At 39.0% G+C, this 16,973-nt stretch overlaps 1 protein-coding gene across 2 annotated transcripts in view; it reads right to left on the reverse strand.

The window, feature by feature from the left end:
- Nucleotides 1-16,973, reverse strand: part of BMAL1 (basic helix-loop-helix ARNT like 1) — a 354,823-nt gene that overhangs the window by 165,078 nt on the left and 172,772 nt on the right. For both annotated transcript variants that reach the window (XM_064492559.1, XM_064492560.1), the window contains one exon: nucleotides 2,941-3,051. The gene's annotated coding sequence lies outside the window, so the exon portion shown is untranslated. The remainder of the gene's footprint in view (nucleotides 1-2,940; nucleotides 3,052-16,973) is intronic.

The following is a 16,973-nucleotide window of genomic DNA, read 5'->3' on the forward strand; positions in this document are numbered from 1 at the left end:
TTGATTTCTAAGAATGATAAAAGATTTATAAAACAATAATTAATCACTTTTTAGTGTGCGGTTTGGTGAGTTAGCTGGTGCTGCCTCTGCCTGCTTTGTCTGGGCTTACTCACATGACTACATTCGGCTGGAAAGTTGGCTGACTGTGGAGAAATAGACTCTGTCTCCGTGTAAGACAAATGGCAAAGTCTCATTGTCAAAGAGTCTACCTACTGGGATGGAGGGACTTTGTGACCATTCAAAAGTTTGCCAAAGATTTTTCACATGTTCTAGATAGGAGCCCTTTTTTGAGATATATATATATATATATATTTATTTATTTATTTATTTTTGTATATACACACACACACACACAAACACATATATGTATATTTTTCCTCCAACTCTGGCTTGCCTTTTCTATCTCTTAATAGGGTCATCTGATAAACAGAAGTTCTTAATTTTAAGCTTATCCAATTTATCAATCTCTTCCTTTATGATTAGTGCTTTTTGTGTCCTGTTTAAGAACACAAAATCATTAAATATTAAAAAAATTTGTCTATTCCAAGGTCATAAAGATATCCTTCTATGTTATCTTCATGAAGCTTTATTGTTCACATTAACTGCATTTAGATTTAAAACCCACCTTGTTTTGATTTTTTGTATATAGCCTGTGGTAGGGATCGATTTATATGCTTTTCCATATTGTGATACAAATAATAACACAATTTATCAAAAAGGCCGTCCTGTCTCCACTACACATTGTCATAATTCAACTGTCCACGTATGTGTGGGTCTGTTTCTGGAATCTCTATTCTGCTCCACTGGTCTGTTTGCATATTCTTGCACCAATACCACATTAAATGCTGTAGCTTTATATAAAAAGTCTTAAAATCTGGGAGTGAAAGTCATCAATTTTTGTTTTTCTTAAGGTACACTGACTCATCTTGGTCCTTGGCATTTCCAGGTAAATTTTAGATTCATGACTGAGAGAGAAGGAAAGGCCATGTGCAGCCCACCACGTTTCTATACCTCTCTTCTCTTTGCTTTTGGAATATGACTTCCTGAAAAAAACACTCGTTCTATTTGCTTCTCCAAGTCCTAGTTTCACAGGACTCCCCCCACCTTCCCCTGCAAGGGAGGCCTGTGGTTTTCTGGCACTGTCTGGTGGGCAAGTCCAATTCATGGATGAGGAAGCCCTGTTAGCTAATATTACAAAGGATTGCCTACCTACCTCTGTAATAAAACAAAACTAAGGCAAACAAAACAAAACAAAACAAAAACCCCAAACACACAGGATATATTTTGGTCTCCTTTCATCCTACCACTGAATCTCTCAATTGGTGTTGCACTAACACAAGGAGAAGAAAGGCTATTTTTGGATTCCCCCAAACCTGTGAGGAATTACAAGGGATGATGATAACTCTTGACATTCAGTGTTCTGCCTGCGCTGCAATTACTCTTTGTTTTGTCCACCTCTTTAGTAAAAGCCACTCATACACCCATGTGCCTTCAGCCGGCGGCTCCCTGGGGAATGAAGGAATAGAGGTGGCTGGCTCAGGGCTCCTCACAGGGAGGAAGATGAGCTGGGGAGCAGCATTCAGGAGCCCTGGAGGGTGGGGGAGGCTGGGGCACAGGCCGAGTGAGGAGCGGCAGTCAGAGAGAGTGCCGTCCTCTGCATATTCATGAAAAGTGATTCCCAGAGGAGTGCCAGTGATACACGTATATCGATAAGTACACACTGCACAACAAATTAGATTACTCCTCCCTACAACTATTTGTCCCTCTTTACAGATGTAGATTAGAAAGTCTTGAAAGTCCATTTGTTCTATGACAATAAATTTGAAAAAGAACAGGGGAGAGCAGCATCCCCCTTCCCCCACACAGGCACACCTGTCCCCAGGGACCTGCAGAGACAGTGTCCTTGGAAGTGCTGGAGTGCTGGCTCTGGGAGGATTGCATTTGGAATCACGCGGGGACCTGTGGGCTTTCCAGGGAAAAATGGCCAAGCCTGGGTCTGTGGCCAGCATCAGGGAGCTGGGTGGAAGCCAAGCCCATGCCTCCAGATATCCCCTCATCTCTCATCATCGACATGAGCTTGTGTCACTGACCGTGAGGCAGAGCCATGGCAGGTGCTCTCCATGCAGCCAAGCAAGGACCTTCTCAAATGTCATATTTAGAATGACCGACAGAAGGATGTTTGCCTGTGTCATGGGACCGTGCTGACCTGCATCTGAATAGTTCCGTGTGGATGCCCTCAGGATACTGGCAGGCCCTTTTAAAACAGAGGATGTGTTTCTTAACAGGTTGTAGCTTAAAGAAGAAAAACCCAGCATCCATATTTGAGTGGGGTTGGACAGTAGGGAATCACATTCCCAACCTATAGATGAGGAAACTGAGGCCTAGAGGGATTAAGTGATTTGCTCAAAACCACAAATATAGATAGTGATGGGGCCAGCTTTTGGACTGGTCATTTTAAGTACAAACCCTGTGTCTTTAGCCAATCTCCATACCACCTCAGAAAAATTATTGCCACAGATAGAGAAAAGGCCCCTATACTCTAAATTTTTCATGTGCCCAGTGCAGATCTACTTTAAGCCCATCTCCACCCTGCTCTGTGCAGTTTGAGGCTGACCTTTGTGGACTGCATCCAAGGGCTCTTTTGCCTTCTAGCTTCCAGCTGGACGTGGCCAGGCAAGAGGTCAGAGGGCAGGAAGAGAGTAAGGGTGGGCTGTTTATTTTCCTGAGCCATGGACTGGCTGTGTCCCTTGGCTGACAGCCACAGTCTGCTCCAGTGTCCCTTTCCTGCAGCTGCTCTCTCTGAGTTCTGGTACCCTCTCCCTTCCCTTGTCCCCTCAGCCTCGGGCTGGTTCCCTTCTCTTCTCATGCCAGGGTGCTGCATTACGCTGTGGTTTCCCTTAACCCTTCTAAGTAATCCCTTCTGAAATTCTCTTTACTTACCTGTTTGTTGGAGGGTAACATCTGCTCTCTGCTGGGACCCTGAATGGTCCATCTCACAGCCTCCTTGCTCACTAGATTTGGCTGGACCTTGCAATTGGGCCAGATTGAAAACTAGAGGGAGAGAAGAAAGAGAGGATCAGATACTGGCCCAGGACAGACTCCTGCCCGACTGAGGATGACACAGCCAAAAGTCCCGCCCACAGCAGCTCAGTGGGTCTCTGGCCCCACCCACCAGGTCTCCTCTCCTCCCCTCCTGCTCCTACAGCAGCCCTGCCCCACGCAGCCCCTGCCCTACACTAGCAGTGGCTGGAGCTGGGAGAAACCCTTCCCCGCAGATGTGGGAGGGGGACAAATAACACAAGAAGATCTGTGGAAAGAAAGACTGTGTGGGTTAGAATCCTAAGGTCTGGGGTTGGGATCCTGAGTGGGTTTTACAGAAACTTTTTGCATACACTTCTGTCACAACACTGTGATATTTTAGATACATTAAATGAACAAAAACATTCAATGACAAATGGATTTTGTGGATGGCTAGGACCTGACATTTCTATGGTGACGTGTCTCAAATATTTGAGAACCGAGTACCAAAGACAATAAAATGTCTTCATTTACTAAGTGAAGACAGAACGCATAGAACCCACACGCCTGTCACTTATACTGATACAAAGCAGAATCCTCGTGGTTCCTAAATCAAATAAAAGCTGCCCCTGCCCTTCTCCCTCTCCTCCTCTTCCCAGGAGACTTCTCAGCTGCTCTCTTTGACACCGCAGAGGGGCTGGAAGTGAATCATTTAGGGAGTCCACTGGGTTCCCAGTGGCAACCCCTTTTTGCAGACTGGTGGCCTGGAAGTTGTTTTGTCAGACTTCCCTTGTTCTCCTCTGATCATCTAGCAGGGACTGAAAACACATTGCCTGGAGGTGAGATTGCTTGGTTTTAGTTTTCTGCAGCTCTGCTAAATTCCTCCAGCAATACCAGTCCCCAGTACAGCTGGTCCTCTGTATCTGCAGATTCCACATCCACGGATTCAACCAAACTTGGATTGAAAATATTTGGAAAAAATTCCAGAAAATTCCAAAAAGCAAAACTTGAGTTTGCTGCACACTGGCAACTATTTACATAGCATTTACATTGTAGTAGATATCATAAGTAATCTAGGGATGACAAAGTATACGGGAGGATGTGCAAGATTATGTGCAAATACTACGCCGTTTTGTATAAGGGACTTAAGCATCTACAGATTTTGGTTTCCACAGGGGGTTCTGGAACCAGTTCCCCAAGGAAACTGAAGGACGACCGTATTTAAACTTTCATACCCTGTGGATCCTCAGAAATGGCACCAGCCCTGTGATACCTCTTATTGGGAGCATTTAGATGCTTTGGCCTGAACTCCCACTTGACCAGGGAGAATTATGCCTGACTAGAAAGCACAATTAAAACATCTAAATGCTTCCTTTTTTTTTTTTTTGCATTTTTTAAAATTTTTTATTGATTTATAATCATTTTACAATGTTGTGTCAAATTCCAGTGTTCAGCACAATTTTTCAGTCATTCATGGACAGATACACACTCATTGTCACATTTTTTTTCTCTGTGAGTTATCATAACATTTTGTGTATATTTCCCTGTGCTATACAGTATAATCTTGTTTATCTATTCTACAATTTTGAAATCCCAGTCTATCCCTTCCCACCCTCTACCCCCCTGGCAACCACAAGTCTGTATTCTCTGTCTATGAGTCTATTTCTGTCCTGTATTTATGCTTTGTTTTTGTTTGTTTGTTTTTGTTTTTGTTTTTGTTTTTTAGATTCCACATATGAGCGATCTCATATGGTATTTTTCTTTCTCTTTCTGGCTTACTTCACTTAGAATGACATTCTCCAGGAGCATCCATGTTGCTGCGAATGGCATTATGTTGTCGGTTTTTATGGCTGAGTAGTATTCCATTGTATAAATATACCACATCTTCTTTATCCAGTCACCTGTTGATGGACATTTAGGCTGTAAAACGTCTAAACGCTTCCTTGAGTTAGCATTTGAATGGTTGTTTTTGGTATGTTGTTGCGATCAATTTTGTGTTTGAATGTGCATCTGAAATGGTTCTCTGAAATGATAAAGGATATCCAAAAATATATGGATGTATCTGCGTGATAAATTGTCAGAGCAAGTTGGAGGCAATGTGACATAGAAGAAAAACTGTGAGCTTTAAGTATTAGACAGATTCAGGGTTACAACCTAGGAACTGACTTATCTATCAGCTGTGTGTACTTGGCAAGGTTACTTAACTTCTCTGAGCGTTTCCTCCAATGTGAAGTAGGAATAATAGCACTTCACTTACCTCAGGGGCTATAGTAAGTATTAAATGGATCAAACACGTAAAGTGTCTACTCACTGCGTGGCACATTTGAAGCTGCTCTTAGACAGTAGATTAAATATTTAGGATCTTGTTTCAATCATACAATAAATCGATGGATACTGGCTGTATTTACTATAAAGAACAGTAGAGGGCAGGCTTTACAAAGTTATTTATGAAACACTGTGTTTCAAATCATCTTCCAAGACGAAAGCTAGAATTCCAGAAATGACTTTCTTAAATACTTTGGCTGAAAGATGCTCCTATCGCTACTTTTAATTTCTTCACAGAAACTGGGGCTTTCCTGTTTTGTAAGAATTCCAAAGGAGGATATTGGGTAATATTTAACCCACAACTTTCATCACCATGACGTGTATGTCTGGTCCTCAGATTATGGTGGAGGGTTTTTGACAGGTTTCTCTAACCACATTTATGCCTGTCATAGATTTAATGATAAACAGAGGAACTAAAGGATGCCAAATTCTCTTGACATCACTTCAAATTGCATCATGTCAAAATAGCATGAAGTTCGTGACTAGAAGCATTATGAAATAGAGAGTGTCAACTTGCAGCTGACTGGAGATCAGATCACACTTAGTTAATGATTGGGATTGCAATGGGTGTGAATTCCATTCCACGACGAAAGAACAAATGGACACTTAATAAATATTTGTGAAAATCTGAAGAGGTGCTGCAGGCTAAATGTTTGTTTGTTCCAGTTTTCACCGCCACCCTATCTCTGAGGGAACCGCCTCACCCAGTCTCCACAGCATTATGACGGCACTGCTTGGCATCTTTAATAATTTAGAGATGAAAAAATGGCTTGAAACTAGTATTTATTTGATTACCGAAGATGAACATCTTTCCCCTGGGGATCTGAACATTTTTATTTCTTCTCTTATGAATGGCCTGATCATATCTTTGGCTCATTCTTCTGAGTCCTGATAATTTTTTTTCTTCACTTCTGCATAGGGTTCCTGGTAACTATTGATATCCTTTGGAAACATAAGTGACTCAGTTCCATCAGTCTGATTTCCTAGCAGATCACATAGTGCATGGTTAGCACTCTATAAAATGTTTATTGAATTGTACTCTTTTAAATTAGTTTATATTTTAAAAGACAGTTTTCAAATGTAAAGAAAATGTATATTCATAATTTTAAAAAATATTGAATAGGTAAGCAAAGTAGAAAGATCACCCCCAAAGGCAAAGACTCTATCTTCTGTAGGAACGTAAAAAAAAATTTTTTTAATTCTTATTTTTTTTATAGAATTGTAGTTTTTTTTTTATAGAATTGTATAGAAATGTTAGTTTCAGGTGTACAGCAAAGTGATTCAGTTATACATGTACATACATACATATTTTTCAGTTTCTTTTCCATTATAGCTCATTATAAGAAATTGAATGTAATTCCCTGTGCTATACGGTAGGTCCTTATCATTTACGTATTTTATATATAGTAGTTTGTACCCGTTAATCTCAAACTCCTAATCTATCCCTCCTCCAATTCCTTTCTCCCCTGGTAACCACAGTTTGTTTTCTATGTCTGTTTTAATGGCTAAACACTGTTTGATCGAGCTACATTCTCACTTACCTACTTCCTAACTCTTTCTCAGTTAGTTTCTTTTTGTTTTATGATAATTCTGTTAAAAGGACAGAAATACTGGGTGGGTATAGCACAGTGGCAAAGCACATGCTTAGCATGCATGAGGCCCTGGGTTCAAAAGCTGATATTTCCATTGAGAAAATAAAATGATTTTTTTTAAGTAAAAAAAAATTTAAAAATTTAGAAAGGACAGAAATGCCAAATTGTAAGAGTTTACATTTATAGTTCTATTCTCACCAAGTAATTCTTCTCCACCTTGCCTCCCAGACACATACACCAACTTTCCTTCTCCCTCCCTTTCTCCACCTCTCCCCCTTCCCCGACCAGAACAGCAGGTCCAGAGAAGGCATCTGTGCTGTGCTGAGCTGGGGGGAAGTAGAAGACTTATGAATGGCTTGAAGGTATGAGAAGTAGTTTAAGAAGAAGGTAGCTGGAGTTGCTCAGAGGGAACAAATATCAGGGAGGTAGGTGGCAGAGAAGAAGATGAAGGAGTTGAGCTTTGGGGAAACAGTTGATTAAAGAGGATTTAAAGTTTTGATGTCTAAACCAGCACTACACATGCTGGGATATGAACTGTTTATCTGTGCTAAGCTAATTGCAAAAAGCAAGAGCAAGCATTAAGAAACCTTTCTAGAAATCTGACATTGCTGCAATAGCCGGGTGGACTTGTCTTGTTGAACAGAGAATGTGGGCAAGTTGCTCAGTCTTGTGCAAAAGGACCATGTCACAGCAGGTGGTATTTGAAGTTATTTTATCAACGGCAACTCAAAAGTCTATAAAAAGCTGAGAAAATGTGAGAATATAAAAACGAACTCAGTGTTTCTGCAAGATTAGAAGCCATTTTGGTCAACTTTTAGATGTGAATTGGATAAGCAAACTTGCTTATTTGTCTGATATTTTGATAATTTTTAATCATCATAATGCTTCCGTGCAAGGAAGTAACAGCCTATTCCTTCAATGGCAGATACAATCTAAGGGCGTAAAAAAAAAATAGAAACTTGGAAGAACTGCGTTTCTACAGATTGTTAGGCGTGTTCCATGGTTTAACAACAATGATCAATGAGGTGATGATCTTGTCTCCTCACACCTGTACAAAGTTTTCACTGAATACGTGTCCAATTTGAAAGCACATTTAAAAAATGTAACTTTCCATCAAGTGAAGACCCATGCAAAGGCAATTCATAGATGTATAATCCCTTTCTTTTATCAAAAGGTAATTTAAATTTAACCTTAGCTCTACAGGATATTTTGTTGGAACTGGCAACTGCTGAGGATTGAAAATGAGTTTTAAAAATACAGTATCGCTTGCTTAATTTTGTATAAAAGTTAAAAATGAATGTCATGGACTCAGTGAAATTGCTTTAAATCTCTTCTCCCATACTGTCAACAGCCCTCTGGAAGACTGATTTCCTTACTGAGTATTGTTAAAATGAAATACGGGAAGAGTTTAGATACACATTATCCCCTGCGAATAATATGTCATCAATCTAACGAATTAAACAAGTTAATAAGGAAGAAGCAAGTTCAGTTTTTACATGAAAAATTTCAAGTATTTGCATTTGTACACTGTTCATTTAAAGTGTGAGTATAGAAGTTTAAGATGGGTAATTGCTATTTTATCCATAATTTTTTGTTTGTTTACATTGCTTAGTTACAATTACAGAACCACCAAAGTTACAAGTGTAATAACAATTTCCTTCACTAATTATCTATATGCACAATTTCAATTAATGTGTATAATTCCTGTAATTTTTTCTTATATGCCATGTCATTCTAGTTCTGATTTATTTAAATTCAGCTTTATGTCTGTTAAGTCTAATAATAAAAATTGGACTTGTATCATACATATTTTTAAATTTCACTTTTCTGATTGCTCATTTTTATTACACTTTACAAAATTATCAGTGTGTGATGGATTATACATTTAAAAACCCTGGTCCTTTAGTACAAATGATCTTGGAAGCATCTGTGAAATCACTCCTCAGAGTGCTTACAAAAAAGTTCAGCAGAGATTTTCAGAGAAAATCTACATTAGCAATCAAGGCTTTTGGAAGGCAGAGTTATGTTTTATTTTCATGTAACCTCCTCGCTGACGGAACCTTAAAGCAGGTCCAGGCTGAGTTGGATCACACATTTTGATGTTCTAACCTTGGACCACTTTTAGTGTTACTGCCTCAGAATGCATCTGAGGAGTGGAAAGTTAACACATTAAATACTTTCAAAGCTGGAAATAATAGGTTTCACAAAATTTCTTCGAAATATTAGAAGCAGGAGACACAGCTGTGAAACCCGATAAGATTCGAGGCCTAGGCTGAAAGTGAGAAGACCTGGAAGTTCAGTCTTAGCTCTAGGTCTTGCCTGACCTCTAGCCAGTACAGACAAACAAGCATCTTCCTTGACCTTACTTCTTCTGTAGGCCACCATCCCAATTCCCTTCTTGTCATAACAGCTAACTCTCTCAATGTTTCTCAGAAATGGTATCCCACACTTACTGCCTCCTCGCTGGCCCCCTGTGGGTCTCCACTCCCTACTGGAGGCCTCACCCTCCCATTACAGTGTATAGGACCAGGTCCTCTGCACAGACCGATGTTGCGTGCAGTCTCTGCGGCCTCCCCTCTCTCCTGCCACCCTGACTCTCTCTGTTCTTCTCCCACTTCTGAGTCCTCATCTTCATTCTCCTCCACTCTCTGACTTTTCTTCTCTCCACCCTCTGGGAAGGTCTTTCTCATCCCGCTTCTTTTCTATCCCCCTGGGGATCTCATCAAATTCACAGGGGCCGATGTTGATCTCTCACATTTATGTAAGTCACACAGCTGCGGATACAAGTTTTCCAAAATTCTAATTTTCATTTTAACAGCTCAATTTTTGATACTGATTTTTTTTTTAAAAGTCTGTTGTTTCCCTTGAAGTGATAGGCTTACTTCACTCATTTTCAAGAAAATACCTGCCCAGTACCCAACTCTGAATGTCTGCAGTTAATCAGTCCTGCAAGTAAAAGTGGTTCCCCATGAAACAAGCATCTAATTTAGCTCCTATGTCAAGCCGTTGGACGTGTGTTTTCCTTGGCATGAAGCATCCAATGTGTCTTTTTGGTCGTGTCACGGCTGAGAAATAATTTGCTTCTCTTTACATTTAGCCTCTAATCTCTAAGCCTTAAACTACAGTGACTTTATTTTCTGAATCTCAAATCAGAACACATGGGCTTTTATGCCAGTGGGAGGCATAAGAGTCAGGCTGAAAAGTAAGTGTCTCAATGGCTTTGATACTTTGCACAGTTGACCATGAGAACACTTGAAATTGGAACTATCTTAAAAATCCCTGATACAAGCTGCTGATGATGCTGGTGAGTGTCAAGTGCCTCCAGGAATGTGATGGGGAGCAATGGGACCATGTCAGTGTCCTACTTGGAGACATTCAGGCAAATCCTTGAATGTCAGACTTAGCATAGTCTAATTTAAATTGACATTCCATAATGGAGCCACTTAGAACTGCCTCATCAACTCTGTCAACAGTCTAGACTCTGAGACACCAAGTCAAAGAGCATCTGGTAAAGACCACACCTGTCCTACCTCCTTGCACACACAAGTGATGCTAGAAATGCTGGATAGACTGTTTAGCTGTCTGATTCTGGAGGTGGATCTGTTGAGGTCATGTGATCACAGATAACACCTGTTGGTAAGACAAACCCATAATTAATCCATGATTGTTGGACAGGTGAAAAAATGGGGCATTGTCGAGGGAGGGAACTGATTACCGTCTTCATGCCTTGCCCATCTGGCTGCATTAAAACCCACACCCGCTCTGACAGATGGTCACTAGCTGGAGAGAAGGGGGAGAATTACAAGATACAAATGATAAATGGACACCACAGCCTCCCTTTGTGGTCAGTATGAGGGGGTTTTATTCTTAAATTGTTCAAAAAATATTTATGAAGAAGTGGATTTTTTACTCTCTCTTTGGGACATTTTGAGGCTCTAGGCAAGCATGCCACTTCTCCATTCTCTCAAGAAGCCTTAAATATTTCTATCCATTTACCTTTTTGCAATGTATGTACATTAATTCATGTTTGATGGTTATTGGGAAGTTTTGTGGAAGGAAGGTCATATATTACTATGAACAGTTATTATTGTATGATTGTACTTTCTATCATGTATAAGGGCAATATCTAATGTCAACTGACATTTGGTGGGATATTATCACGTGTTAGGCATTTTGAGTGCACTGCGTGCGTTAACTAATTGAAATCTTACAAAATCCTACAAGATAGGCACTATTACCATCCCTATTTTACAAAGGAAGAAACTGAGGCATGCAGTGATGAAGTGACTCATCAAGAGCACACAACTGGTAAATGAAGGGGCTGAGACCATCTGGCTGATTCTAAAGCCCGTTCTACACCATTTTGCTTTACTGTGGGTAAAATGGAAAGAAAGTTAAGATGAGAAGATCCCAGGGTTACTGCCAGCCCCATGCTAAACAAATTGTGTGGCTCTGGATAAGACACACAATCCCCTGGTTCTCGGTTTTTTCGTTTCTGAAACAGGAGTGGTAATATGCCTGTTTTAGAAATGAGAAATACCTGCCCTGCTTAACTCGTGTGTTTGGTGAGGATAAAAAGACAGTGAGTTCCTTGAGAGAAGGAATTGTAGGATTTATAACTGTAATCTGAGCCCCAAATGTAATGCTTCAACGAGAATTTTTTTTAAATGATTACATGCATGCATGGATGAATGAGTCAATGATTCTATGAAATGATGGATGTGAGAGAACCTTTAAAAACTGCAGATTGTATAAAGGCTTGTTCTTTATATGTCATGTTGCCTATGATATCTTAAAATAAAAATTTCACCAAATTTTTAAATTTAGCTTTCTGAGATAATTGTAGATTCGCGTGCAAATGCAAGAAGCAATACAGAAAGCTCCTGTGTACCCTTTACTTGGTTTTCCTCAGTAGTTAACATCTTGCAAAACTATAGTACAATATCACAATCTGGATATTATAGAGCCAAGATGCAGAACATTTCCATCACCACAAATATCCCTCATGTTGCCCTTTTATAGCCACATTCATTTCCCCTGTGCCTCCACACCCTCCTTGGAAACCACTGATTTGTTCTGTATTTCTGAAATTTTGTCACTTTAAGGATTTTACATAAATGCAATCATACAATGGTAACCTTTTGAGATTGCCTTATTTTTTTTTTTTCTGTTACTCAGCATCATTCTCTGGAGGTTCATCCAGACTGTGTGTATCAACAGTTTGTTCCTTTTTATTTCTGCGTGTTATTCTTTGGTACCAATGTACCACAATTGGTTTAGCCCTTTGTTCATTGCAGGACATCTAGTTACCTAGTTTTTGGTTGTTAAAAATAAAGCTGTAATAAACATTTGTGTGCATGTATTTGTGTAAACATGTTCTCTTTCTCTAGGATCAATGCCCAGGAGTATGATTAAGGGGTCATGTGGTAGTTGGGTGTTTAGTTTTTTTAAGAAACTGCCTGTTTTTCCAAAGTGGCTGTACCATTTTACATTCCCAGCAGCAATGTGTGAATGATAGTTTCTCTGCATCCTTGCCAGCATTCGGCATTCTCACTATTTTTAATTTTAGCCATTCTGATAGGTTCACAGGTATCATAGAATGAGTTGTGTCTCCCTCCAAATTCATATATTGAAGCCCTCATGCCCTGTATTTGGATACAGGGCCTTTAGGGAGGTAATCAAGGTTAAATGAGGACATAAGAGTGGGACTATAATCATATAGGACTGGGGTCCTTACAAAAAGAGGAAGAGCCACTAGAGTAGTCACTCTCTGAGTAAGAGAGAGCACAGATAAGATGTCTCGTGAGGACACAGTAAGAAGGTAACTGTCTAAAGCTAGGAAGGGAGGTCTCACCAGAACCCAACCCTCATGGCACCTTGATCTTGAACTTGTAGCCTCCAGAACTGTAAGAAAATACATTTCTGTTGTTTAAGTCACCCAGTCTGTGGTATTTTGTTATGTCAGCCCTAGCAAACTAATATAGCCATGGTATCTCTTGTGGTTTTCCCAGTGGCTAATGATGCTGAATATCTTTTCATGTGCTTATTTTCTATTTGTTTATCCTCTTCAGTGAAATGTCTGTTTGTGTCTTTTGCTCAGTTTCCAACTGGATTCTTTTTTTTTTTTTAATTAATGTTATTTACTTATTTATTTTAAACTTTTTTTATTGAGTTATAGTCATTTTTACAATGTTGTGTCAAATTCCAGTGTAGAGCCCAATTTTTCAGTTATACATGAACATACATATATTCATTGTCACATTTTTTTTCACTGTGAGCTACCACAAGATCTTGTATATACTTCTCTGTGCTATACAGTATAATCCTGTTTATCTGTTCTACGTATGCCTGTCAGTATCTACAAATTTTGAACTCCCAATTTATCCCTTCCCATCCCCTCCCCCCTCTGGTAACCATAAGTTTGTTTTCTATGTTTGTGAGTCTGTTTCTGTTTTGTAAATAAGTTCATTTGTATCTTTTTTTTTTTTTTTTTTTTAGATTCCACATATGAGTGATCTCATATGGTATTTTTCTTTCTCTTTCTGGCTTACTTCACTTAGAATGACATTCTCCAGGAACATCCATGTTGCTGCAAATAGTGTTATACTGTCTTTTTAATGGCTGAATAGTATTCCATTCCAACTGGATTATTTTTAACTGTTGCGTTTGAAAGTTCTTTATATATTCTAGATACTAGTCCTGTGTCAGATATGTGGCCAATATTTTCTCTCAGTCTATAACTTGTCTTTTCATCCTCTTCACATCCTCTTTCATAGAACAAAATTTCTTATTTTAAATGGTACCACTTCCTTTTATATCCCTTTACCTTCCCCAGTCCATAATATAATTGCCTTAAATATTTCCTCTAATACATTTAGGACCACATCAGACAGTGTCATAATTTTGCTCCAACCATCAAAGATAATATAGAAAACTGAAGAGGTGATGGAAAGTCTATTGTATTTACTCATATTTCGCTTATGTATTTACCACCAATACAGAGAACTTTGTATTCTTTCTTCCTTTCTGGTGTTCTAAGATTCCTTCTATTATTGTTTCCTTTCGGTTTAGAGGATTTCCTTTAGCCATTCTTTGGAGTAAATGTGCTGATGGCAAATTTGCTAATTATCCTTCACCTGAGAAAGAATACCTTGATTTCCCCTTTATTTCTGAAGGATACTTTTGCTAAGTATAGGATTCTGAGTAGACAATTTTTTCCTTTCAGCAATTGAAAAATGTTGTGCTACTTTGTTTTAGCCTTTATAGTTTCTAATGAGAAAGTCACTGTTATTTGAATTGTTCTTCTTCTGTAGAAATTATTTCTTTGTCTTTAGGTTTCAGGGGTTTCACTAGTATGTCCTGGTGTGAGGTTTTTTACTGGGAGTTTATCCTGATAGGGTTCACTAAGCTTCTTCAATCTGTGGGTTTATGTCTTTTGCCAAATTTGAGAAGTTTTCAGCCATTATTTCTTTGAGTGCTTTTTCATTCCTATCCTCTTTCATCTTTGCTTCTGGGACTCCAATGATATGAGTGTCAGATTTTCTTTTTATGGTGACACAGATCTGTAAGGGTGTGCTAGAAAGGATATGTAATAATCGGTTTTGTCATTTCAAAGCCTGACAGTTTGTTTTAATAAAACATCTTTTTCTAGGCACACTCTATGGAGCCCCTGTGCTGAATAGAGGCATCCTTCTAAACCAGGGGTTGCCAGACTTTCTAAATGACCAGATAATAAATGTTTCAGGCTTTGTGGGTCAAATGGTCTCTGCTACAACTATTCAACTCTGCTATTCTAGTGTGAAAGCAGCCATAGAAGTATGTAAATGAATGAGTGTGGTCGTGTTTCGATAAAACTTTATTTTCAGAAACAGGCAGTGAGCCAATTTAGTCCACTGATCATAGTTTGCTGACCCCTGATCTAGTCATTGTTTCCTTCCTGCTCCGTCTTTCTCTGTAAAAGAGGGTTGTTCTGAGAATTAAAGAAGTTACTGTTTGCAAAGTGCTCAGAACAAGACCTGGCAAATAGTAATCTTTATAGGAAGTTAGCGTTTAGCTCTTGTTTCCTATCCAGCCCTCTACACCATTCACATGAGACACCTCAGGGTTAGCTGGAGGTGATGTGGAGGAAATGCTCTAGGGCTGAAAGGGGAACTGTGATCATTTGCTCATTAGTTAGCTAGGTCACTTCAACTGTAAATTAAGTAAAGAGCTAACCAGGTTCATTTCTACCTTGAGTGTCCATGACTTTGTGAGCATCCCCCTGCTTTCATCCTCCCCAGAGAGGAGTGAGGTAGGGGAGAGAATTTGTTCTGGAGTTAGACGATCTCAGTCTAAGCTCTGCCTCTACCCATTTGGCTTCCCCTCATTGACCTGCAGTATCCTTGTGTCTAAAATGGGAATGATCATCCACTTCACATTTATACACAATGATGCGTGCATAAATTATACAAAATGATGTGTATAAATAACACTTTGCAAATCATAAAGTACTTTGCAACTGTTGGTAATTATTTACATTAGGCTGTAAGGAATCTAGCTCATCCATTCGTGGGTTCCTTTCCTACAGTTTTCAGCCTCTGCAGTGGGAAAGGTGGCACTTAGAGGGGCTGTAAAGATCCAATACGTGGTTCTACCGGAGGAGGAAGGGGGGTTGTTATTTAACACTAATATGTAATTAGTGGTTGAAAATAAGATAAATTGTGCAGGTCTTTGTTCCACTAAATGGTACCTCTGTGGCTTTCCAAACTTTACATGCTTCAGTGTAGTCAAAGGGGAAACAACTGACCTTTCTCTTACTGAGGTGTGTTATACAATTGCCTGTTAAGAGTAGTTAGCAATTGAAAGAAAGCTGAGTTTGCAATGAAGCTAACAGGCTGTTCCGCTTTAGCAGTGCTGCTGATGCCTATAGGCTGGGACCTAAAAGAGGAATTCAGTTCAACTCAATTCAGCCCAACTTTATTCAATAAACTGAGCTTTGCTATTTGCTGGGCACCGTGCTAGGGGCAAGGGATACAAAAATGAGTTTAATGGCCTCTGACCTCCTGGAACTTATAGCTCCAGGAGGGAAACAGACATCAACTCTAAGTTACAGTGCAGGGGCTCTGACATTAGCAGGTGTCTACAGAGAGATTTTTTCTTAATAGGTTGCTACCCTTTTAATAACTGTTTTTGTTCCTTCAAATTGAGATGCTGGCCCAATTTAAAAACATTTATTTTTAAGAGCTTCATAAATGGGAGCTTTATGAGTTTAGTTTTGTTGGCAATTTCCTTGTTTGAAAAGTAGAAGAAAGCAAGGTGTCCTTTTTTTAAAAATTCAAGTGTAACTGATTTACAATGTTGTGTTAGTTTCTGGTCTACAGCAAAAGGATTCAGTTATATACATATATTATGTATATAATTAGAGAATTAAAGAAGTTACTGTTTGAGAATATATATATGTATATATATACATATATATATTCTTTTTCAGGTTCTTTTCCATTATAGTTTATTACAATATATTGAATATCTATTTAATGCGTAATGGTTTGTATCTGCTAATCCCCAACTCCGAATTTATCCTCCCCTTTCCCCTTTGGTAACCCTGTTTGTTTTCTGTCTGTGAGTTTGTTTCTGTTTTGTAAATAAGTTGATTTGTATCATCTTTTAGATTCCATATATAAGTGATATCAAGTTATATTTGTCTTTCTGTGTCTGATTTACTTCACTTAGTATGATAATCTCTAGGTCCATCCATGTTACTGCAAATGGCATTATTTCATTTGTTTTTATGGCTGAGTAATATTTCATTGTGTGTGTATACACACACACACACATATATTGTGTGTGTGTGTATATATATATGCACACACACATATTGTGTGTATGTATGTATGTGTGTGTGTATGTATGTGTGTGTATATATATATATACCACATCAAGAAGGTTTACTTTTTTTTTTGTGGTGACAACAAAAATTTTTATTCAACTGGTTCAAAAGTATTTAGATGAATGCATTTAGATGACCAAATACTTTAAAAACAAAGCTTTGCCGAATAG

This window comes from Camelus dromedarius, chromosome 12 (genome assembly GCF_036321535.1).
Source record: "Camelus dromedarius isolate mCamDro1 chromosome 12, mCamDro1.pat, whole genome shotgun sequence".
Lineage (NCBI taxonomy): Eukaryota > Metazoa > Chordata > Mammalia > Artiodactyla > Camelidae > Camelus > Camelus dromedarius.